Consider the following 25,135-nt stretch of genomic DNA (forward strand, 5'->3'; position numbering starts at 1 on the left):
TCCCGGACAGTACCTTAACATGGAAAAGGTAAAGGATTCATCACAGAGTCCCTTAATACTTCTGGAGGGCTCACGAGGGCGGCAAGCCAGGTCTGTCGGCTGGTCAGTGAGGGGTTTTGGTGTACTACAAGCGGACCATCTAAAACACACAAATGACAATGGATGCTTAGAGCTGTACCAGAACTTGGCACCCAAGGAATAACAAGTGGTTCTTACCACCAGGGACTTCTTACCTCGTTCACTTGACCTTGACTACTGAGATCTGACTTTATCGCCTAAGACCAAAGACAAAGAACAATGCTGTAACACAGCCACCATATACACTTGCTCTGCAAACACAAACGGTGACCGACCTTCCTGCGGGAACCCCCTCACCCGGTATGGGGTGCTCTGCCACGGATTCTAATCCGTCTGCATCGGCAAGAAAGCGATGACAGAAGTCAAAGGGCTGCACGAGAACTTAACAGCTCCAGCCATCTTGTGTCAATCTAGGAATATCATCTAGAGGCCAGACTACACCCTACATTACAGATTTAAAGGCCTTGGGCCTTGTTCTTATACACCTATATGCCAGGGTATGCAGCAGGGCAGAGCAGCTCTAGGCCAAACCCATGCAGGCACTCGTGACAGGAGATGACAAACAAGAGGATGCCAAGAGGAGAGAGAACTCTCGGCGGAAAGCATGACTGCAAGCACATCGAAGGGCTAAGGCAAAAGACCTGTGACACAAGACACCCAAAAGACACAGCGTACACAATAGACAAGCGACGCAACACGCACTGGGACTGCTCTGCCCTGCGCACCTCAGCATTGTGATCAAACGTGAGAGTTTTCCATTATGCGGGCTAAGGCGCCCCTTCTTGGGTATCCCCATCTCCAAAGCTGACTCAAAACTCCCTCCCAGAGAGCCCCGACCCGACACGCCGCTTTCATTCCCTCCGTGGGTCATATCCCTCAACTTATCTCTCGGACGTCTGGGGATGTGAATCTTCCTGGGGAGCAAAAGAAGGCCGCCTCCCGCCGTCCCAGAAGCTCCTGCCATTGCCAGGCTGTTGTCTCTCAGTCAGCTACAATAAAGAAAACCGAACATCAGTACACGAGCTTAGTGGCACATCGGCCAAAACCCAACAATTCCACTACTCACTGTCTCCTAAAAAGGCCAGGGTCCTCGGGCCGCACGCTTCAGCCAAGCTCCGAGGCCAACGCCGTCATCACAGGGTATACCTGGGTTGAGTGGAGACGAGCTAATGTGGCATTACTGAAACTTGAGTGGGCCCTCGCTCCTCCTCCCTCCATCCCTCCCTCCCTCCATCCCTCCCTCCCTCCCCGACTTGCCGCAACTCCTCGGCCATTGCCAAAGGCCACCCAGACGGTAACTTTACATGGAAAAGGTAAAGACTTCGTCGCAGAGTCCCATGACACTTGCAGAGGACTCACGAGGGCGGTGAGACACATCCGGCGGCCGGTCGGTGAGGGGTTTTGGTGTACTACAATTGGTCCGCCTGAAACACACAAATGACAATGGATGCTTAGAGCTGTACCAGAACTTGGCACCCAAGGAATAACAAGTGGTTCTTACCACCAGGGACTTCTTACCTCGTTCACTTGACCTTGACTGCTGAGATCTGGCTTTATCTCCTCCTAAGAACAAGGACAAAGAACAATGCTGTAACACAGCCACCATATACACCTACTCTGCAAACACAAACGGTGACCGACCTTCCTGCGGGAACCCCCTCACCCTGTATGGGACGCTCTGCCAAGGATTTAATCCTTCTGCATCTGCAAGAAAGTGATGACAGAAGTCAAAGGGCCGCACGAGAACTTAACAGCTCCAGCCATCTTGTGTCAATCTCGGAATATCATCTAGAGGCCAAACTACACCCTACATTACAGATTTAAAGGCCTTGGGCCTTGTTCTATTACACCTATATGCCAGGGTATGCAACAGGGCAGAGCAGCTCTGGGCCAAACCCACGCAGGCACCCGTGACACAGGAGATGACAAACAAGGGGATGCAACAAAGAGAGAAAACTCTGGGCTAGATGATCACAAGGACCGAGCAAATGAGGAATGAGATGACCTAGGCGAGACCGACGGGGAGCCAAGGAGGTTGCACGAACCCTGGCAGAAGAGGATGATAACAGAAGGACTTATTCCAAGAACTGCAAAGACGGATGCCCGAGAATTGGACGGGCGGAATCCTCTAGCTATCTTCGCATTCTTACAAGTCCTCATCCCCTATAATGGATCGTTGCAGTGCACAGCTGTCGATGCAGCTCGGAACAAGACCTGAAAAGACACCCGACTCAATGTCGCTGAAGAGAGACGTGATGCTGATGCACCTCCAAGCTCACGAGTCAAAGGATCAATGGTATCAGCACCGCACTGAGGAACACCAAGAACAGAGACGCTAAGAATAATGCCCAGCGTTTGCGATAAGCATCTCAAAGGGCTAAGGCAAAAGACCTGCGACACAAGATGCACAAAAGACAGAGAACGCACAATAGACTAGTGACATGTACCGGGACCGCTCTGCCCTGCGCACCTCAGCACCGTGATCAAATCCAAGACTTTTGCTTTATGGGGCCTAAGGGGCCCCTTCTTGGGTATCCCCGCCTCCAAATCTGACTCAAAAATACCTCCCGGTGAGTCCCAACTCGACACCCCGCTTTCACCCCCTCTGTGGGTCGCAGGCCTCGACTTATCTCCTGGATGTCTGAGGATATCAGTCTGCCTCGGGTGCAAAAGAAGGCCACTTCGCCAGGCAGGAACCTCATGTCTTCATCGGGCTGGTTATCTCTTGGTCAGCTACAATAAACAAAAGCAAAAAACATCAGTGCATGAACTTAGTGGAACCTCAGCCAAAACCCATCAGTTCTGCCCCTCACCGTCTCCTAAGAAGGCCGTGTTCCTCGGGCCGCACGCTTTGGCCAACCTCCGAGGCCAACGCCATCGCCATCATCGCAGGGTATACCTGGGTTAAGAGGAGACAAGGTGATGCGGCATCGCCTAAAATTGAGAGGGCCCTCGCTCCTCCCTCCCTCCGCAACTCACTGCAAGTCCTCGGCCGTTGCCGAAGGCTTCCCGGACGGTACCTTCACATGAAAAAGCTAAAGGCTTCGTCGCAGAGTCCCTTAATACCTCTGTGGGTCGCAGGCCTCAACTTATCTCCTGGATGTCAGGGGATGTCAATCTGCCTAGGGTGCAAAAGAAGGCCGCCTCACCATGCAGGCAGCTTGTGCCTTCACCGGGTTGGTTATCTCTTGGTCAGCTACAATAAACAAAAGCAAAAAACATCAGTGCATGAACTTAGTGGCACCTCAGCCAAAACCTGTCAATTCTGCCCCTCACCGTCTCCTAAGAAGGCCACGGTCCTTGGGCCGCATGCTTTCGCCATGCTCCGAGGCCAACGCCATCGTCATCATCACAGGGTATACCTGGGTTAAGAGAAGACAAAACTTGAGGGGGCCCTCGCTCCTCCCTCCCTCCGTAACTCATTGCAAGTCCTCGGCCATTGCCAAAGGCTTCCCGGACAGTACCTTAACATGGAAAAGGTAAAGGATTCATCACAGAGTCCCTTAATACTTCTGGAGGGCTCACGAGGGCGGCAAGCCAGGTCTGTCGGCTGGTCAGTGAGGGGTTTTGGTGTACTACAAGCGGACCATCTAAAACACACAAATGACAATGGATGCTTAGAGCTGTACCAGAACTTGGCACCCAAGGAATAACAAGTGGTTCTTACCACCAGGGACTTCTTACCTCGTTCACTTGACCTTGACTACTGAGATCTGACTTTATCGCCTAAGACCAAAGACAAAGAACAATGCTGTAACACAGCCACCATATACACTTGCTCTGCAAACACAAACGGTGACCGACCTTCCTGCGGGAACCCCCTCACCCGGTATGGGGTGCTCTGCCACGGATTCTAATCCGTCTGCATCGGCAAGAAAGCGATGACAGAAGTCAAAGGGCTGCACGAGAACTTAACAGCTCCAGCCATCTTGTGTCAATCTAGGAATATCATCTAGAGGCCAGACTACACCCTACATTACAGATTTAAAGGCCTTGGGCCTTGTTCTTATACACCTATATGCCAGGGTATGCAGCAGGGCAGAGCAGCTCTAGGCCAAACCCATGCAGGCACTCGTGACACAGGAGATGACAAACAAGAGGATGCCAAGAGGAGAGAGAACTCTCGGCGGAAAGCATGACTGCAAGCACATCGAAGGGCTAAGGCAAAAGACCTGTGACACAAGACACCCAAAAGACACGGCGTACACAATAGACAAGCGACGCAACACGCACTGGGACTGCTCTGCCCTGCGCACCTCAGCATTGTGATCAAACGTGAGAGTTTTCCATTATGCGGGCTAAGGCGCCCCTTCTTGGGTATCCCCATCTCCAAAGCTGACTCAAAACTCCCTCCCAGAGAGCCCCGACCCGACACGCCGCTTTCATTCCCTCCGTGGGTCATATCCCTCAACTTATCTCTCGGACGTCTGGGGATGTGAATCTTCCTGGGGAGCAAAAGAAGGCCACCTCCCACCGTCCCAGAAGCTCCTGCCATTGCCAGGCTGTTGTCTCTCAGTCAGCTACAATAAAGAAAACCGAACATCAGTACACGAGCTTAGTGGCACATCGGCCAAAACCCAACAATTCCACTACTCACTGTCTCCTAAAAAGGCCAGGGTCCTCGGGCCGCACGCTTCAGCCAAGCTCCGAGGCCAACGCCGTCATCACAGGGTATACCTGGGTTGAGTGGAGACGAGCTAATGTGGCATTACTGAAACTTGAGTGGGCCCTCGCTCCTCCTCCCTCCATCCCTCCCTCCCTCCATCCCTCCCTCCCTCCCCGACTTGCCGCAACTCCTCGGCCATTGCCAAAGGCCACCCAGACGGTAACTTTACATGGAAAAGGTAAAGACTTCGTCGCAGAGTCCCATGACACTTGCAGAGGACTCACGAGGGCGGTGAGACACATCCGGCGGCCGGTCGGTGAGGGGTTTTGGTGTACTACAATTGGTCCGCCTGAAACACACAAATGACAATGGATGCTTAGAGCTGTACCAGAACTTGGCACCCAAGGAATAACAAGTGGTTCTTACCACCAGGGACTTCTTACCTCGTTCACTTGACCTTGACTGCTGAGATCTGGCTTTATCTCCTCCTAAGAACAAGGACAAAGAACAATGCTGTAACACAGCCACCATATACACCTACTCTGCAAACACAAACGGTGACTGACCTTCCTGCGAGAACCCCCTCACCCTGTATGGGACGCTCTGCCAAGGATTTAATCCTTCTGCATCTGCAAGAAAGTGATGACAGAAGTCAAAGGGCCGCACGAGAACTTAACAGCTCCAGCCATCTTGTGTCAATCTCGGAACATCATCTAGAGGCTAAACTACACCCTACATTACAGATTTAAAGGCCTTGGGCCTTGTTCTATTACACCTATATGCCAGGGTATACAACAGGGCAGAGCAGCTCTGGGCCAAACCCACGCAGGCACCCGTGACACAGGAGATGACAAACAAGGGGATGCAACAAAGAGAGAAAACTCTGGGCTAGATGATCACAAGGACCGAGCAAATGAGGAATGAGATGACCTAGGCGAGACCGACGGGGAGCCAAGGAGGTTGCACGAACCCTGGCAGAAGAGGATGATAACAGAAGGACTTATTCCAAGAACTGCAAAGACGGATGCCCGAGAATTGGACGGGCGGAATCCTCTAGCTATCTTCGCATTCTTACAAGTCCTCATCCCCTATAATGGATCGTTGCAGCGCACAGCTGTCGATGCAGCTCAGAACAAGACCTGAAAAGACACCCAACTCAATGTCGCTGAAGAGAGACGTGATGCTGATGCACCTCCAAGCTCACGAGTCAAAGGATCAATGGTATCAGCACCGCACTGAGGAACACCAAGAACAGAGACGCTAAGAATAATGCCCAGCGTTTGCGATAAGCATCTCAAAGGGCTAAGGCAAAAGACCTGCGACACAAGATGCACAAAAGACAGAGAACGCACAATAGACTAGTGACATGTACCGGGACCGCTCTGCCCTGCGCACCTCGGCACCGTGATCAAAACCAAGACTTTTGCTTTATGGGGCCTAAGGGGCCCCTTCTTGGGTATCCCCGCCTCCAAATCTGACTCAAAAATACCTCCCGGTGAGTCCCAACTCGACACCCCGCTTTCACCCCCTCTGTGGGTCGCAGGCCTCGACTTATCTCCTGGATGTCTGAGGATATCAGTCTGCCTTGGGTGCAAAAGAAGGCCACCTCGCCAGGCGGAAACCTCATGTCTTCATCGGGCTGGTTATCTCTTGGTCAGCTACAATAAACAAAAGCAAACAAACATCAGCGCATGAACTTAGTGGCACCTCAGCCAAAACCTGTCAGTTCTGCCCCTCACCATCTCCTAAGAAGGCCGCGGTCCTTGGGCCGCACACTTTGGCCAACCTCCGAGGCCAACACCATCGTCGCAGGGTATACCTGGGTTAAGAGGAGACAAGGTGATGCGGCATCGCCAAAACTTGAGGGGGCCCTCGCTCCTCCCTCCCTCCGCAACTCACTGCAAGTCCTCGGCCGTTGCCAAAGGCTTCCCGGATGGTACCGTCACATTGAAAAGCTAAAGGCTTCGTGGCAGAGTCCCTTAATATTTCTGGAGGGCTCACGAGGGCGGCAAGCCAGGTCTGTCAGCCGGCGGCGAGGGGTTTTGGCGTACTACAGGTGGACCATCTAAAACACACAGATGACAATGGATGCTTAGAGCTGTACCAGAACTTGGCACCCAAGGAATAACAAGTGGTTCTTACCACCAGGGACTTCTTACCTCGTTCACTTGACCTTGACTACTGAGATCTGGCTTTATCTCCTCCTAAGAACAAGGACAAAGAACAATGCTGTAACACAGCCACCATAAACACTTGCTCTGCAAACACAAACGGTGACTGACCTTCATGCGGGAACCCCCTCACCCGGTATGGGGCGCTCTGCCAAGGATTCTAATCCGTCTGCATCTGCAAGAAAGTGATGACAAAAGTCAAAGGGCTGCACGAGAACTTAACAGCTCCAGCCATCTTGTGTCAATCTAGGAATATCATCTAGAGGCCAAACTACACCCTACATTACAGATTTAAAGGCCTTGGGCCTTGTTCTAATACACCTAGAGGCCAGGCTATGCAGCAGGGCAGAGCAGCTGTGGGCCAAACCCATGCAGGCACTCGTGACACAGGAGATGACAAACAAGAGGATGCCAAGAGGAGAGAGAACTCTTGGCGGAAAGCATGACTGCAAGCACATCGAAGGGCTAAGGCAAAAGACCTGTGACACAAGACACCCAAAAGACACGGCGTACACAATAGACAAGCGACGCAACACGCACTGGGACTGCTCTGCCCTGCGCACCTCAGCATTGTGATCAAACGTGAGAGTTTTCCATTATGCGGGCTAAGGCGCCCCTTCTTGGGTATCCCCATCTCCAAAGCTGACTCAAAACTCCCTCCCAGAGAGCCCCGACCCGACACGCCGCTTTCATTCCCTCCGTGGGTCATATCCCTCAACTTATCTCTCGGACGTCTGGGGATGTGAATCTTCCTGGGGAGCAAAAGAAGGCCGCCTCCCGCCGTCCCAGAAGCTCCTGCCATTGCCAGGCTGTTGTCTCTCAGTCAGCTACAATAAAGAAAACCGAACATCAGTACACGAGCTTAGTGGCACACCGGCCAAAACCCAACAATTCCACTACTCACTGTCTCCTAAAAAGGCCAGGGTCCTCGGGCCGCACGCTTCAGCCAAGCTCCGAGGCCAACGCCATCATCACAGGGTATACCTGGGTTGAGTGGAGACGAGCTGATGTGGCATGACTGAAACTTGAGTAGGCCCTCGCTCCTCCTCCCTCCCTCCCTCCATCCCCTCCTCCCTCCCCGACTTGCCGCAACTCCTCGGCCGTTGCCAAAGGCCACCCGGACAGTACCTTCACATGGAAAAGGTAAAGGCTTTGTCGCAGAGTCCCACGATACTTGCAGAGTACTCACGAGGGCGGTGAGACACATCCGGCGGCCGGTCGGTGAGGGGTTTTGGTGTACTACAAGTGGACCGCCTGAAACACACAAATGACAATGGATGCTTAGAGCTGTACCAGAACTTGGCACCCAAGGAATAACAAGTGGTTCTTACCACCAGGGACTTCTTACCTCGTTCACTTGACCTTGACTGCTGAGATCGGGCTTTATCTCCTCCTAAGAACAAGGACAAAGAACAATGCTGTAACACAGCCACCATATACACTTGCTCTGCAAACACAAACGGTGACTGACCTTCATGTGGGAACCCCCTCACCCGGTATGGGGCGCTCTGCCATGGATTCTAATCCATCTGCCTCTGCAAGAAAGTGATGACAAAAGTCAAAGGGCTGCACGAGAACTTAACAGCTCCAGCCATCTTGTGTCAATCTCGGAATATCATCTAGAGGCCAGACTACACCCTACATTACAGATTTAAAGGCCTTGGGCCTTGTTCTATTACACCTATATGCCAGGGTATGCAACAGGGCAGAGCAGCTCTGGGCCAAACCCACGCAGGCACCCGTGACACAGGAGATGACAAACAAGGGGATGCAACAAAGAGAGAAAACTCTGGGCTAGATGATCACAAGGACCGAGCAAATGAGGAATGAGATGACCTAGGCGAGACCGACGGGGAGCCAAGGAGGCTGCACGAACCCTGGCAGAAGAGGATGATAACAGAAGGACTTATTCCAAGAACTGCAAAGACGGATGCCCGAGAATTGGACGGGCGGAATCCTCTAGCTATCTTCGCATTCTTACAAGTCCTCATCCCCTATAATGGATCGTTGCAGTGCACAGCTGTCGATGCAGCTCAGAACAAGACCTGAAAAGACACCCGACTCAATGTCGCTGAAGAGAGACGTGATGCTGATGCACCTCCAAGCTCACGAGTCAAAGGATCAATGGTATCAGCACCGCACTGAGGAACACCAAGAACAGAGACGCTAAGAATAATGCCCAGCGTTTGCGATAAGCATCTCAAAGGGCTAAGGCAAAAGACCTGCGACACAAGATGCACAAAAGACAGAGAACGCACAATAGACTAGTGACATGTACCGGGACCGCTCTGCCCTGCGCACCTCAGCACCGTGATCAAATCCAAGACTTTTGCTTTATGGGGCCTAAGGGGCCCCTTCTTGGGTATCCCCGCCTCCAAATCTGACTCAAAAATACCTCCCGGTGAGTCCCAACTCGACACCCCGCTTTCACCCCCTCTGTGGGTCGCAGGCCTCGACTTATCTCCTGGATGTCTGAGGATATCAGTCTGCCTCGGGTGCAAAAGAAGGCCACTTCGCCAGGCAGGAACCTCATGTCTTCATCGGGCTGGTTATCTCTTGGTCAGCTACAATAAACAAAAGCAAAAAACATCAGTGCATGAACTTAGTGGAACCTCAGCCAAAACCCATCAGTTCTGCCACTCACCGTCTCCTAAGAAGGCCGCAGTCGTCGGGCCGCACGCTTTGGCCAACCTCCGAGGCCAACGCCATCGCCATCATCGCAGGGTATACCTGGGTTAAGAGGAGACAAGGTGATGCGGCATCGCCAAAACTTGAGGGGGCCCTTGCTCCTCCCTCCCTCCACAACTCACTGCAAGTCCTCGGCCGTTGCCGAAGGCTTCCCGGACGGTACCTTCACATGGAAAAGCTAAAGGCTTCGTCGCAGAGTCCCTTAATACCTCTGTGGGTCGCAGGCCTCGACTTATCTCCTGGATGTCAGGGGATGTCAATCTGCCTAGGGTGTAAAAGAAGGCCGCCTCACCATGCAGGCAGCTTGTGCCTTCACCGGGTTGGTTATCTCTTGGTCAGCTACAATAAACAAAAGCAAAAAACATCAGTGCATGAACTTAGTGGCACCTCAGCCAAAACCTGTCAATTCTGCCCCTCACCGTCTCCTAACAGGAGATGACAAACAAGAGGATGCCAAGAGGAGAGAGAACTCTCGGCAGAAAGCATGACTGCAAGCACATCGAAGGGCTAAGGTAAAAGACCTGTGACACAAGATGCCCAAAAGACACAATATACAATAGACAAGTGACCCAACATGCACTGGGACCGCTCTGCCCTGTGCACCTCAGCATTGTGATCAAATGTGAGACTTTCCCATTATGCGGGCTCTAAGGGGCCCCTTCTTGGGTATCCCCATCTCCAAAGCTGACTCAAAAATCCCTCCCAGAGAGCCCCAACTCGATACTCCGCTTTCATCCCATTGACTTATCTCTTAGACATCTGGCGATGTGAATCCACCTGGAACGCAAAAGAAGACCGCCTCACCATCCTGGAAGCTCCTGCCCTCGCCAGGCTGTTTGCTCTTAGATGGCTACATTAAAGAAAACCAAACATCAGTACAGGAACTTTGTCGCGCATTGGCCAAACCCCAACAATTCTGCAACTCACCATTTCCTAAGAAAGCCAGTGTCCTCGGGTCGCATGCTTTGGCCAAGCTTGGAGGCCGACGCTGTCATCACAGGGTATACCTGGGTTAAGAGGAGACGAGGTGATGCGGCACTGCTAAAACCTGAGTGGACCCTTGCTCCTCCTCCCTCCCTCCCTCCCCGACTTGCCGCAACTCCTCGGCCGTTGCCAAAGGCTACCCGGTGGTACCTTCGAATGGAAAATATAATGACTTCAGTGTAATACTTCCAGAGGGCTCACGAGGGCGGCAAACCGGGTCCGTCGGCTGGTTGGCGAGGGGTTTCAGCGTAATACAAGGGGACCACCTGAAACACACAAATGACAATGGATGCTTAGAGCTGTACCAGAACTTGGCACCCAAGGAATAACAACTTTTTCTTTCCACCGGTCACCGCTTACCGTGCTCACTTCACCTTGACTGCTACTATCTGGCTTTACCTCCTAAAAATAAAGACACAGAACACTGCTGTAACACAGCCACCATTTACATGTGCCATACAAAGACAAACTGTGACTAACTTCCCTGCAGGAACCCCCTCACCCCGTATAGGGCGCCCTGCCATGGATTTAACCCTTCTGCATCTGCAAGAAAGTGATGACGAAAGCCACAGTGCTGCATGAGAACTTAACAGCTCCAGCCATCCTGTGTCAATCACAGAATGCCATCTAGAGGTCAAACTACACCCTACATTACAAATTTCATGTCCCGGGGCCCTGTCCTATTACACTTATAGGCCAGGCTATGCAGCAGGGCAGAGCAGCTCCAGGCTAAACCCATGCAGGCACCCGTGATACAGCAAATAAACAAGGGGACGTGACGAGGAGAGAAAACTCTCAGCAAGAAGAACAACCGCAAGCACATCGAAGGGCTAAGGCAGATGACACAAGATGCCCAAAGGACGGAGAACGCACAATAGACAAGTACCATGACATGCACCATGATTCCTCTGCTCTGCACATTTTAGCATTGTGAACAAAAGTGAGACTGTCCCTTTATGGGGACTAAGGGGCCCCTTCTTGGGTATCCCCGTCTCCAAAGCCGACTCAAAAATCCCTCCTGGCGAGTCCCGACCCAAGACCCCGCTTTCATCCCCTCTGTGGGTCTTAGCCCTCGACTTACCTCTCTGAAGCCCAGGCTGCGAATCCTCCTCGGGCGCAAAAGAAGGCCTCCTCGCCGGCCGGGAACCTCCTGTCGTCATCGGGCTGTTGTCTCTTGGGCGGCTGCGATAGAAAAAAAACCCAAACTTTAAGGCCTGAACTTAGTGGCACGTGGGCCAAAAGCCTACGGTTCCTGTACTCACCATCTCCTAAGATGGCAGGGGTTCTCAGGCCACACGCTTTGGCCATGCTTCGAGGCCGACGCTGCCGTCGCAGGGGTCACCTGAGTTAAGAGGAGACAAGGTGATGTGCCATTGCAGAAACTTGAATGGACCCTCGCTACACCCTCCCTCCCCTCCCTGACTCACCCCACCTCCTCGGCCATTGCCAAAGGCAACACAGAGAGCACCTTCAAATGGAAAAGGTAACGGCTTCTTCTCAGAGTCCAGTGATACTTGGGGATGGCTCACAAGGAGAGCGAGCCGGGTATGTCAGCTGGTCGGTGAGGGGGTTTGGCATAATACAAATGGACCGCCTAAAACGCACAAATTGACATTGGATGTTAAGAGCTGCACCGGAACTTGGCACCCAAGCAATAACAACATTTTCTTTCCACCCGTCACTGCTTACCTCACTCACTTGACATTGACTGCTGCTATCTGGCTTTACCTCCTAAAAATAAAACCAGACAACTAGGCTGTAACATAGCCACCATTTACACTTGCCCTGCCAAAACAAACAGTGAGTCACCTTCCTGCAGGAAGCCCCTCTCCCGGTGTGGGGTGCTCTGCCACAGAGTTAATCCATCTGCATCTGAAAGAAAGTGATGACAAAAGTCAGAGTCCTGCACGATAACTTAGCAGCTCCAGCCACCTTGTGTCAATCTAACAATACAATCTAGAGTCCAACTACAGCCTACATTACAAATTTCAAGTCCCCAGGCCTTGTCCTATCACACCTATACTCCAGACTATGCAGCAGGGCAGAGCAGCTCCGGGCCAAACCCACGTAGGCCCCAGCAACAACAGGAGATGACAAACAAGGGGGAGCAACAAGGAGAGAAAATTCACTGCAAGAAGAATGACCACAAAGGCACCTCAAAGGGCTAAGGAAAATGATGTGCAATGTGAAATGCCCAAAAGACACAGAAGACACGATAGACGAGTAAGGCAACACACACTGGACTGCTCTGCCGTACGCGCCTCAGCATTGTGATCAAAAATGAGACTTTCCCATTATGTGGCCTAAGGGGCCCTTTCTTGGACAGCCCCATCTCAAGAGCTAATTCAAAAATCCCTCTGGGCGACTCTTGACCAGGCACCCCGCTCTCATCCCCTCCGTGGGGCATAGCCCTCGACTTATCTCTCAGATGTCCGGGCATGCAAATCTGCATCAGGTGTGAGAGAAGGCCGCCTCACCATCTGGGAAGTTCCAGCCATTGCTGGGCCATTGTCTCTTAGTCGGCTACCATAAAGAGAACCAAACATTAAGGGGTGAACGTAGTGGCATGTCGGCCAAAACCCAACAATTTCTCTACTCACCGTCTACTAAGAGGGCCGGGCTCCTCGGGGCCCCACGCTTCGGCCATGCTCCAAGACTAACGCCGTCATCGCGGCGCATACCTAAGATAAGAGGAGACAAGGCACTGTGGCACCGCTGAAACTTTAACAGACCTTGGCTCCTCTTCTCTCCCTCCCTGACTCACCGCACCTCCTCAGCCGTTGCCTTCACATGGAAAAGGTCAAGGCTTCATCGCAGAGTCCCGTGATACTTGCGGAGGGCTCACAAGGACGGCAAGCGGGGTACGTCGGCCAGTAGGCGAGGGGGTACAGTGTAATACAAGTGGACCGCCTGAAACACACAAATGACAATGGATGTTAAGAGCTGCACCAGAACCTGGCACCCGAGCAATAACAACTTTTTCTTTCTGCCGGTCACCGCTTACCTCACTCACTTGACCTTGACTGCTGAGATGTGGCTTTACCTCCTAAAAATGAAGACAGAGAACTAGGCTGTAACACAGCCACCATTTACCCTTGCCCTACAAACACAAACGGTGACTGACCTTCCCATGGGAACCCCCTCAGCCGGTGTGGGGCGCTCTGCCATGGATTTAATCCATCGGCATCTGCAAGAAAGTGATGACAAAAGTCAAAGTGCTGCAGGAGAACTTAACAGCTCCGACAATCCTGTGTCAATCTAGGAATGCCATCTAGAGGCCAAACTACACTCTACACTACAAATTTCAAGTCCCCGGGCCTTGTCCTATTACATCCATACACCAGGCTGTGCAGCAGGGCAGAGCAGCTCCGGGACAAACCAGAGCAGGCACCCGTGACACAGGAGATGACAAACAAGGGGACGCAACTAGGAGAGAAAACTCTGGGCTAGATGAGCACAAGGACCAAGAGAATGAGGAATGAGATGACCTAGGCAAGACCGGCGGTGAGCCGACAAGGCTCCAAGAACCCTGGCAGAAGAGGACGCTAACAGAAAGACTTAATCCAAGAACCGCAAAGACGGATGCCCGAGAATTGTACGGGCGGAATCCTCTAGCTGTCTTCGCATTCTTACAAGTCCTCATCCCCTATAACGGATCGTTGTGGTGCACAGCTGTCGATGCAGCTCAGAACAAGACCTGAAAAGACACCCGACTCAACGTTGCTAAAGAGACGCGATTCTGATGAAGTTCCAAGCTCAAGAGTCAAAGGATCGATGGTATCAGCACCACACTGAGGAACACCAAGAGCAGAGATGCTAAGAATAACGCCCAGCCTTTGCAATGAGCAGCTCAGAGGGCTAAGACAAAAGACCTGTGACACGAGATGCCCAAAAGACAGAGAACACACAATAGACAAGTGACATGCACCAGGACTGCTCTGCCCTGCACACCTGGGCATTGTGATCAAAATTAAGATTTCCCCTTTATGTTGGCCTAAGGGTCCCCTTCTTGGGTATCCCTACCTCCAAACCTGACTCAAAAATCCCTCCTGGCGAGTCCCAACTCGACACTCTGCTGTCACCCCATCTGTGGGTCACAAGCCTTGACTTATCTCTCAGACGTCTGCCTCGGGCACAAAAGAAGGCTGCCTCGCCATCCGAGAAGCTCCTGCTGTCACCGGGCTGTTCTCTCTTAGTCAGCTACAACAAAGAAAACCGAACAAACATCAGTGTATGAACTTAGTGGCACCTCAGCCAAAACCCGACAATTCCGCCGCTCACCGTCTCCTAATAGGGCCAGGGTCCTCGGGCCGCACGCTTTGGCCACTCTCCGATACTGACACTGTCGTTGCAAGGTATACCTTGATTAGGAGGAGACAAGGTGATGCGGCATTGCTGAGACTTGAGCAGACCCTCACTCCTCCTCCTCCTCCCTGACTCGATGCAACTCCTCAGCCGTTGCCAAAGGCTGCTCAGAAAGACCCTTCGAACGGAAAAAGTGAAGGCTCGGTCGAATAGTCCCATAATATTTTCAGAGGGCTCACAAGGGTGGCGAGCCAGGTCTGGCAGCAAGGAGGCTCGGAGAATACAAGCAGACCACCTAAAACACACAAATGACAACGGATGCTTAGAGCTGTACCAGAACTTGACACCCAAGGAATGACAACTTTTTCTTTCCACCACTCACCGCTTACCTTGCTCAACTCACTTTGACTGCTGCTATCCAGCTTAACCTCCTAAAAACAAAGAACAATGCTGTAAACATAGCCACCATTTACACTCGCCCTGCAAACACAAACAGCAACTCACCTTCCTGCGGGAACCCCCTCACCCGGTGCAGGGGGCTCTGCCACAGATTTAATCTGTCTGCATCTGAAAGAAAGCGATGACAAAAGTCAAAGCGGTGCACAGGAACTTAACAGCTACAGCCATCCTGTGTCAATCTAGGAATACCATCTAGAGGCCAAACTACACCCTACATTACAAATTTCAAGTCCCCAGACCCTGTCCTATTACACCTATATGCCAGACGGCGCAGCAGGGCAGAGCACCTCCTGAGAAAACCCACACAGGCACCCGTGACACAGCAGATGACAAACGTGGGGAAGCGACGAGGAGAGAAAACTCTCGGCGAGAAGAATGACCGCAGGCACATCGAAGGGCTAAGGCAGAAGACACGAGACACCCAGTAGAGACAGAACATGCAGGAGACAAGCTACACAACGTGCACTGGGACCGCTCTGCCTGGCACGCCTCAGCGCTGTGATCAAAGGGGAGACTTTCCCTTTAGGGGGCCTAAAGGGGCCCCTTCTTAGACATCCTCATCTCTGAAGCTGACTCAATATTCCCTTGCGGCGAGCCCCGACCCGACACCCCGCTTGCATCCCCTCAACTTATCTCTTGGACATCCAGGGATGCGAATGCTCCTCGGGTGCAAAAGAAGGCCGCTCACCGTCCGGGAAGCTCCTGCCGTCGCCGGGCTGTTGTCTCTTAGTCAGCTACGATTAAAAAAAACCTGTCAAGGCCTGAACTTAGCAGCACGTGGCCCACTACAATTCTTGTACTCACCATCTCCTAAGATGGCAGGGGACCTCACGCTGCACGCTTCGGCCGCGCTCCGAGGCTGATGTCACCGTCGCAGGCTATACCTGAGGTAAGAGGACACAGGCCACGTGGCATTGCTGAAACCTGAGTGGACCCTCGCTCCTCCCTCCCTCCCCGACTCGCCGCAACTCCTCGGCCATTGCCAAAGGCTACCCGGACTGCACCCTCACCTGGAAAAGGTCAGGGCTTCATCGCAGAGCTTTGCGATACTTGCGGAGGGGTCACGAGGGCAGCGAGCCGGGTCCGTCGGCCGTTCTGCGAGGGGGTTCGGCGTAATGCAAGTGGACCGCCTAAAACGCACAAATGACAATAGATGCTAAGAGCTGCGCCAGAACCTGGCACCCAAGCAAGAACAACTTTTTCTTTCCACCGGCCACTGCTTACCTCGCTCACTCGACACTGACTGCTAAGATCCGGCTTTACCACCTAAAAACAAAGACAGAGAACAATGCTAGAACATAGCCACCCGTTTACACTCGCCCCGCAAACACAAACGGTGACTCACCTTCCTGTGGGAACCCCCTCACCTGGTATGGAGCGCTCCGCCACAGATATAATCGATCTGCGTCTGAAAGAAAGTTAATGATAAAAGTCAAAGAGCTGCATGAGAACTTAATGGCTACAGACACCTTATGTCAATCTAGGAATACCATCTAGATGGCAACTACAGCCTACATAACAAATTTCAAGTCCCCGGGCTTTGCCCTATCGCACCTATAACGCCAGACTATGCGGCAGGGCAGAGCAGCTCCGGGCCAAACCCACGCTGGCCCCTGTGACACGGGACGTGACGAACACGGGGGTGCAACACAGAGAGAAACTCCCAGTGAGAAGAACGGCCGCCAGCACCTCGAAGGGCAAAGGAAAAAGACACACGACACAAGAAGCCCAAAAGACGCAGAACACACGATAGACGAGCGACACGACACGCACCGGGACTGTTCTGTCCTACGCGCCTCAGCATTGTGATCAAAAACGAGACTTTCCCATTATGTGGCCTAAAGGGGCCCTTTCTTGGACAGCCCCGTCTCCAGAGCTAATTCAAAAATCCATCCCGGGGAGTCCTGACTCGGCACATCGCTCTCATCCCCTCTGTGAGGCGTAGCCCTCCACTTATCTCTCAGAGGTCCGGGAATGCAAATCTGCATCCGGTGTGAAAGAAGGCCACCTCACCATCTGGGAAGTTCCAGCCGTTGCCAGGCCATTGTCTCTTAGATGGCTACAAGAAAGAAAACCAAACGTCAAGGCGTGAACTTAGTGGCACACCGGCCAAAACCCAACAATTCTTGTACTCACCGTCTCCTAAGATGGCCAGGGCCCTCGGGCCACATGCTCCAGCTGCACTCCGAGTCTGACGCCACCATCACAGGGCATACCTGAGATAAGAGGAGACAAGGCCATGTGGCATTGCTGAAACTTGAGGGGACCCTTGCTCCTCCTCCCCCCCTCCCCGACTTGCCGCAAATCATCAGCCATTGCCAAATGCAACATGGAGGGCACCTTCAAATGGAAAAGGTCAAGGCTCCGTCACAGAGTCCCATGATACTTCCAACGGGCTCACAATGGCGGTGAGCCGGGTCCATCAGCCGCTAGGCAAGGCGATTTGGCATAAAAAAGTGGACTACCTTAAACACACAAACAACGGATGCTTAGAGCTGCACCGCAATGTGGCAACCATGCAATAACAACTGGTTCTGTCCACCAGACACTGCTCACCTCACTCATTTGACATTGATCGGTGATACCTGGCTTTACTTCCTAAAAATTAAGACAAAGAACAATCTGGTAACATAGCCACTGTTTACACCTCCCCTGAAAAGCTGAATGACAATGGACCTTCCCAGGGGAGACAGGGCAAAACAAAACGGAAAGGCATGTACCGACATAGGGTCCGAAAGCATCGCGTTGCCGGATTAGTTTCCATCTGAAACCGCTTGACCGTGACCTCTTTCCACAAGGGCCGCTGTCATATTGGACCAGTGGTTGGAATGCTTCAGACCACCTGTAAAACACAAAAAAACAAAGGATGCTTATAGTTTTATCACTAACACATTAAAACTCCGGTAACATCCGGCTCTGTGCTGGAATCAATACTCATCTCAGTCACCAATACTCATCTGGCTCATGGTGCCCCCGGTACCAGCACCTGGCCGTACCAAGCGCTTCGCATCTTCTAATGAAACAAAGAGCCAAACAATGGGGTAAGCATTGAAGAAAGTCAGGCTGGAGCTTGGGCTTCAGGTGCCAACCCACCTCATTGCTGTGCTCCTCTGGCCTCCTCCATTTGTGTCTGGTTTACATCCTATCCCTCTGCAAAAAAAATTATTTGTCAAAGTCACTCAGACACACAGGGAAAGCTTAGCCTTCCCCAAGTTCTCATTTCTCCAATCAAACCATCTAGGAGCCGTAAACAGCGTGCATTAAAACAAAGGACTAGAAAACCGCGAGACACTGCAATACCTCTCCCATACCTCCAACAAACCTTGCATGAACTGGCTGCGATTGCTCCGTCTGAGGTGTGGCTTAGGTGGCCAAACAAAGCAAAAAGTTCCCCGTAAAGTCTTCTTTCTACTCCACCTACCCCCCCAGTCTACTCCACAGGGCAGAGCAGTTTCAGGCTAAACACAAACTCAAACGACACATTATGCTACAAACAGTGTAACACTAGGATGATAAAAAAAGCTCTCGGGAAGAAGAATAATGGCAAGGACCGAGACAACGCCAAAGAGATGACTGATGGTATGGCGATGGTGGAGGCTCTAAGGAGCAGAAGAAAAAAACTGTAACAGTGACCTGTGAGAAGGACTGTCGGTCACGACGATCAAGATGGCTGCGAGACAATGCTACATTCAGAACGTTCCCCATATCCTTACAGTCTGACAAGCCCCAGGACACGACATCTCACGGCTGCAAAGGATGGATGGCAATAGAGCCAGGAACAAGGCCTCAAAAGGCACCCAACTCGACGCTTCTGAGATGCGATTCCAAGATGTGATTCCAAGATGTGGCCGAGCCCGCCGGTAAAAGAACAAATTATATCGGCATCATGCCGAGAAGTACAAATATTCAAGAACCTAGAGATGGCAGCCAATGCTTGTGATAAGGCCCTCAAGGGGAAAAGGCAAAGATATCTGATCCAAGGGATCCCAAAAGCATGTTAGACAGCACAAGACTGACAGGAACTGCTCTGCATGTCCTATGGTTGCAATCAAAAGTAGAGCTGCTCTCTTTAGCTGTCCAAAGAAGCCCCTTAAAGGACATTCCCTTTCCCCTCTGCTAATTTTTAAATCTCTCCCAGGAATTTCTAACCCGCTGCTCTGCTGGCATCCCATCCCCAGGTTGTGGCCCCCAACTTATCTTTCAAATGATCCGCGATGTGCATCTGCATTGGATGCGAAATAAATCTGCCTCGGCCATCTCGGAAGGCCCCGCAATTGCTGGTTAGCCTCTTGGATAAAAAAGAGCCAAAATCAATAGACGAGTTTAGGAGCACATGGGCCAAATCCCAACAAGTCAGCTGCTCGCTCGCTCCTAAGTGCACCTAGGTCCTCAAGTCTCTGGCTTTAGCCCATGTCAAGGCTGTGGCTGTTATTATGATGGGCACCTGCATTAGCGAGAGACAAAGTTACGAGGCATTTCTGTGAGTGCAGTGGATGCGTTTGTGGGCCGTAAGACGCACGTAAATGCACCTGCTGCACGTGTAGAAAAGCTTTACTGGGCCCCAAATGGACACTGTTTCCTACTGTGCTGCCTTCAAAACCTCCCCACAATAACCCCTAGTCCAATACCCTGCACACCCCTCCCTCTCCCAGTCACAATCCTTGACTTACCTATTAGAAGCCTCGATCTCAGTCATCATCTTTGACATGGGGCAAATCCCTTTTGGGACACAATGCATTTGCTGAAAAAAATTGAAGTATCCCACTCAACGCAATCTGGAATTGCGGGAAGTTACACAACTCCTAAAAAAAAATACAAGAACAAAAACAGAAATCGCAAAAGCACCTTATCACCCCTGAATGCACAACCAAAAATTGTGAACTTATATACTCTCTGTGTTCAATGCTATCTTCTTCACAGTGCCTTCAAGGTCTCTGATGCTTTAGACACCAAAAGCACCTACTGAAAACAAGCTAAGATAAGCTGAAAGATCCCTTTCATTGAAATAAGAGAAAAGCTCTTGTCATAGTCACTCCCAGGGAGAGAATGAAGCCCTTTGCCAAAGGCTGGGGTTGATATAGCTCTGGCCGGGCCCACCTCTCAATCCCACAATGCCCGGGAAAAGGGAGAAGGCAAATACCGCAAGGTATAAAAGCCCTTGGAGGAGCAGTGGTCATTTGGCTCCTCTGACTTAAATTCGAGATGAGTAAAGGGCTCAATAGAGAAGAAAACTCTTCAGGGAAATGATGACACTTTCTTTTCTGCTTCAACAACATCAAGCAAAAGGGCAGAAAACCGGTAAGAAATAAAACATTGTGTTTTGGCAGCACAGCTAGATAACTTGAATAATTTGTTCCTAACTTGGATAAATATTCCCTAGTGATTAATAAGTAGTATTCCACATGTGACTAAGTAAGGTAGAGAAGAATAGTAATTGTATGAATGATGTAACTCTCATTGGGATCTCTAATTAGGGCTATATACATTAAAAATAAAAACAAGAAAAATTAATACACTCCCAGGTGGCATTAGGGTTACATCTGTGCCAGACTCGCTCCCATATGACATTCGGTACCAGGGCTCGGGTAGGAGCACCCTGAAATGCAGGTTTAAATCCTTAAAATACTCAAAAAGGGAGAGCTTCCTTCAATTGAACTCCTTACAATGAGGGAATGGGGGGTAGTTACCTCCACTGAAACTGATACAGTGGCAAATAAATGGCTTCTCCCCTTCAATTTAATCCCCTAAACTATTGGGAAAAGAGGGGTTTCCTCACTTTAAATCTCTCCAGTGATGGAAAAAGGGGGATTTTTCCTCAATTCAAACCTTTAGAAAGGAGGGACAACTGGGCTTCCCCCTCAATTTAAACCTTAGGACAATGAAAAGGGGGAAGCTACCCTTAATTCAAACGCATAAAAGAGCATTGTAAAGGTTTTCCCCTTCCATTTAAACTGGAAAATAATGGACAGTGAGGATTCCCTGTCAATTTATACCCCGATAGCATGGAAAATGCAGGGTTTCTTTCAAATGAGACCATTAAAATGACAGGGGAAGCGGATTCCCCCCCAATTTTAACACAGACAATTATGGAAAAGGAAGCTGATTATCTCAATTTAAGCCCCTTTTCTCCTAATAACTCCTCTCTTTTCTGGGGGCACTGGGGAGGGACTGGGGGCTCTGGAGAGAGGCTGATGAGATGAAAGGGACCTCACAGGCTCCTCTGCCTGCTCAAGTGCCGCCCCTTGGCAAAAAGGTTTTTCCCTGGGCATCTTCTCGAAGCGATGTTCTGTACCCGGGTGCATCTGGCCAACTTCCCAGCTCCTGCCGGATGCTGTGACCGTTGTTCCCAGAGGGGCTCTCGAGATGCCTCCGTTGGCCCCTCTCGACTGGCAGCTCCCTGCATAGGTGTGCCCAGGGAACCCTCTGAAAGCAGCCTGTGGCAGGAGCCACCCCCTCCTCATTCTCACTGGTCGCACCTGGGGCTGCTGCATCTTGGAGTGCAGGGATGAGGCAGAGAATGGTCCTGCCGGTTGTTCCCTCCCCTGCGCGGGCCATCGTCCACCCCCGAAACACCGAGGTGCCGGGCTTTCCTTTCTGTGGAAAAGGACTGGCCTTCTCATCTGGGTGCCCGTGGCCAAAATTGGGATCCTGCCTTCAAAATTCCGTATGTCCTAGACTGGTAACTACCAAGGAAGGAAATTCCCCACAGATCACAAGCAATTACCAGTAATTTTTCTTCCATAATCATTACTGACTTGCGTTTCTGTTGAAGTGTTTGACGCACCCCTTGAGGGGTCGGGGGTTTGGCCGGGTTGTTTATGGCTGATCCTGGCAGGCACACCCATCACCAGTCCACCCTGAATTTCAGTGAAACATTGATATTGTTTATAAATACTCCCTCTGCCTGCTACTTGATCTTTCCTTGTGCATCTGCAGGGAGCAGATTGACTCCATCCTTTGATCCCAACTGCAGCTCTCCGGCCCAAATGCCGGTCCTCACGGACACGATCTAAGCAGAAAACTACTGTGAGTGTTTGCTTTTGAAGTAAAAGTCTTATTGCATCTGGCTGTGCAATTAAAATAAATACCTGTGTTGATGGTCACTGTAAGAAAGCTTTTCAGAGGATAAAATATCCATTTTGGTAGCACGGATCCCATTTTGACAAAGTTGCATTCTTGTGGGTTTGGGAATCCTGCCTGTATAAGACATCTGAAAATTGGTATTTTGCAATTTGATATCTTGAAACAGAGTCATTTTGATATTTTGGAACTTGAGATTCTGCTATTATGAAATGGAAAAAAATTGGTATTTTGGAACCTGGTAGTTTGCAATTTTGAAACAGGGTAACTGTGGTCTTTTGGAATTTGGTAATCTGGTATTTTAAAACTGAGATTTTGAAACCTGGTTTTCTGGTATTTTGAAATTTGGGTTTCTCTTATTTTGAAACAATGTTATTCTAGTATTTTTGAACCTAGTTTTTGGTAGGCTGTTTTTTTAGTATTTTTTAAGATTAGCTTTCAGTATTTTTGTAATCCCAGGGTTTGGGTTTTTTGTAATCTGTGCTTGGCGGGGACCTGGGACATCCTAACTGAGTCTCTTGGCTTCATTTGCTGTCTTCCACTACAATTAACCTGGCATGGAAACTGTTAAATAGCAGACTAAATGATGAGACACCTCCTGAAACAAATAAATTGCAGTTAAATGTCTCTTCCTACACTAACACCTGGCCCAGTTTAAATCCATACTTAGCCCTTAATCGGGGGGATGGGGAAGCAGAGGTTAAATGATTTGCTAAGAAGTTGTTTGTTAAAAGCAATGCATACAACTTGCTCAACACTTATTGTGCCTACCAAAGCAAGATGAGAAGATAGAAGACTATTGATAAAGGGAAGGAATCTTGACCAAAGATCCTGTTTTTAACCTAAAACTAACTCAAACCAGTCTTGAAGTTTAGACTTGGGCCAGGGACATAAAGAGCATGCACATGGAAGCAAGGTGAAAAGTTCAGGATGAGGAAGACCCTTGACTTCATCTGAGGAAGACTCTTATTTCATTCCGGAGACCCCTGCCCACAACCACCAGACAACACTGCGCAAGCGCAACGCAGACATAAATGACTTTTGGGCTCATTGTAATACAAGGCGAGGCTAGGCAACGAATAGGTATAGGCATATTGGGAAACTTAATGAATATGGAACTTGTAACCCGATATATACCAAGCTGAATGCAGCTGTCGGCATGCATGACTTTGGAGGAACTATTCCCCCATGTGTTCCAGCGCTGGAATAAACATACATAATAAAAAATACTTTACTACTTACTCCAGTAGTGGAATCTTTTCTGCATATCAGCCTGACTCTTCCTCTCCTCCCATTTCCCACCACTCTGCTCAAGGCTTTCCACACTCACTCTTTTCCTCCCTCAGTGGCATCACAGCGGAACACAGCAAGGTTTTGGCTGACACTTCAGCTCTCCAAGTTGATCTTATCAAGAACTCTTCTGCTTTTCACTGCACCAGCCACAACAGCATGTGCTCACTAAAATAAATGCTTTCCACAATGAACTGAAGGTACAAGGGAACAAGTGCTGCACAGCAATATTTTTCAGCCTGAGGACAAAGAAATACTTTCTAAGGTTTGGATCCTGTTCCAGTGCACCGGAACCAAATCAATCTGCTTCCACTCTGAAAACATCAGCAACACCAAACTGAGCTGCCAGCATGAAGCACCTCACTGTTCCTACCCTGCCTGTGCCTCACACCCTGCTTTGTCGTGTCTTGCTCTACCACGCTACAGACTGCCGGGAGCAAGATTCATCCTTGAGAATAGTCACACTGATATCCTTGAACATTCCAACCTCAATGCCAATATTGTAGGAACCTCCTGCATTCCATTCCCTAGTACAGCAACAAGAAAAAGTCCTCACCCACCCTGCATCTTCAAAAAATAGTGTACAAGGTTTAAATAAGCCTTGTGGTTTGAGGGGGACCATCTGCCCAAAAAGTCCAACTCTGCATCCAGATGAAATGAACACCACTGTTATAAACATACTATAATACTGGCTTCTCACAAGTATAAAAGTAGGTATTATATAATGTTAGAAATGCTTTTTGCTGTGTGGATGTGGTTTTCTCTCTTTTTAGCAAGAATGTTAGCAAGTGTGACCAAGTAAGATAACCTCCAAGCGAACAGAGGATGAGGCCCGAGAAGCTGCTAATCAACACTTTGTCCAGGGAACAAAAGGGCCCAAAGGCTACTCCGCCCAAAGAGCGGGCAGCCAGGAGAGTCCGAGAGCTGCTATCACCGCTCTGCCCGGAGAGACGAAGAGGCCCAAAGCTGCAATCAGCCCTGACTGTCTAGAGAATTAAGAGATCCACCCTACCATCGACTCTTACCTAGCGAGCCCAACCCCAAGAATCAAAAGAAATAAAACCACAAGGCAGAAGAGTAGCATGCTCTAAAAAGGCGGAACCAAGGAGTGGCCATGCAGAACAGCTCCGGGGAAAGTTTGAATATTAATTGAGAACAGACAGTAAAAATAGTATAAAAAGGACTCACCTCGAGCATCAGGTGTGCTCTTGGCAGAGCACCAAGGCACCAGGGGTTGCAAAGTGGGAGCTACCCCCCCCCCCCCCCCCCCATATGCTGGGTTGAGGAAAACTCCTAGAGCACCCAGGGTCTAAAGTTACCCCAAGAGAATTTGGGGTTGGATGCTAGCAGTGCTAGGTTGAGGGAAATCCAAGAACACCCAGAATCCTAAGGATTATATCATACCCATGCGTGGATACTAACAAGTGACTTGAAAGAGGTACCTTATTATTCTATTGTGAGTAAGAATAGGTGA

The 25,135-nt window shown here is 50.5% G+C and overlaps 1 protein-coding gene and 1 long non-coding RNA gene across 2 annotated transcripts in view; both read right to left on the minus strand.

The window, feature by feature from the left end:
• Positions 1-25,135, minus strand: part of LOC125320914 — a 204,400-nt gene that overhangs the window by 47,754 nt on the left and 131,511 nt on the right. The window lies entirely within an intron of this gene.
• On the minus strand, positions 9,653-16,701 carry LOC125320973. Its single transcript, XR_007201373.1, has 4 exons — positions 16,659-16,701; positions 16,516-16,557; positions 16,296-16,421; positions 9,653-9,706 (listed from the first exon to the last, which is right to left on the minus strand). It is a non-coding gene; the product is annotated as an uncharacterized LOC125320973 (long non-coding RNA).

This window comes from Corvus hawaiiensis, chromosome 2 (genome assembly GCF_020740725.1).
Source record: "Corvus hawaiiensis isolate bCorHaw1 chromosome 2, bCorHaw1.pri.cur, whole genome shotgun sequence".
Classification (NCBI taxonomy): Eukaryota; Metazoa; Chordata; class Aves; order Passeriformes; family Corvidae; genus Corvus; species Corvus hawaiiensis.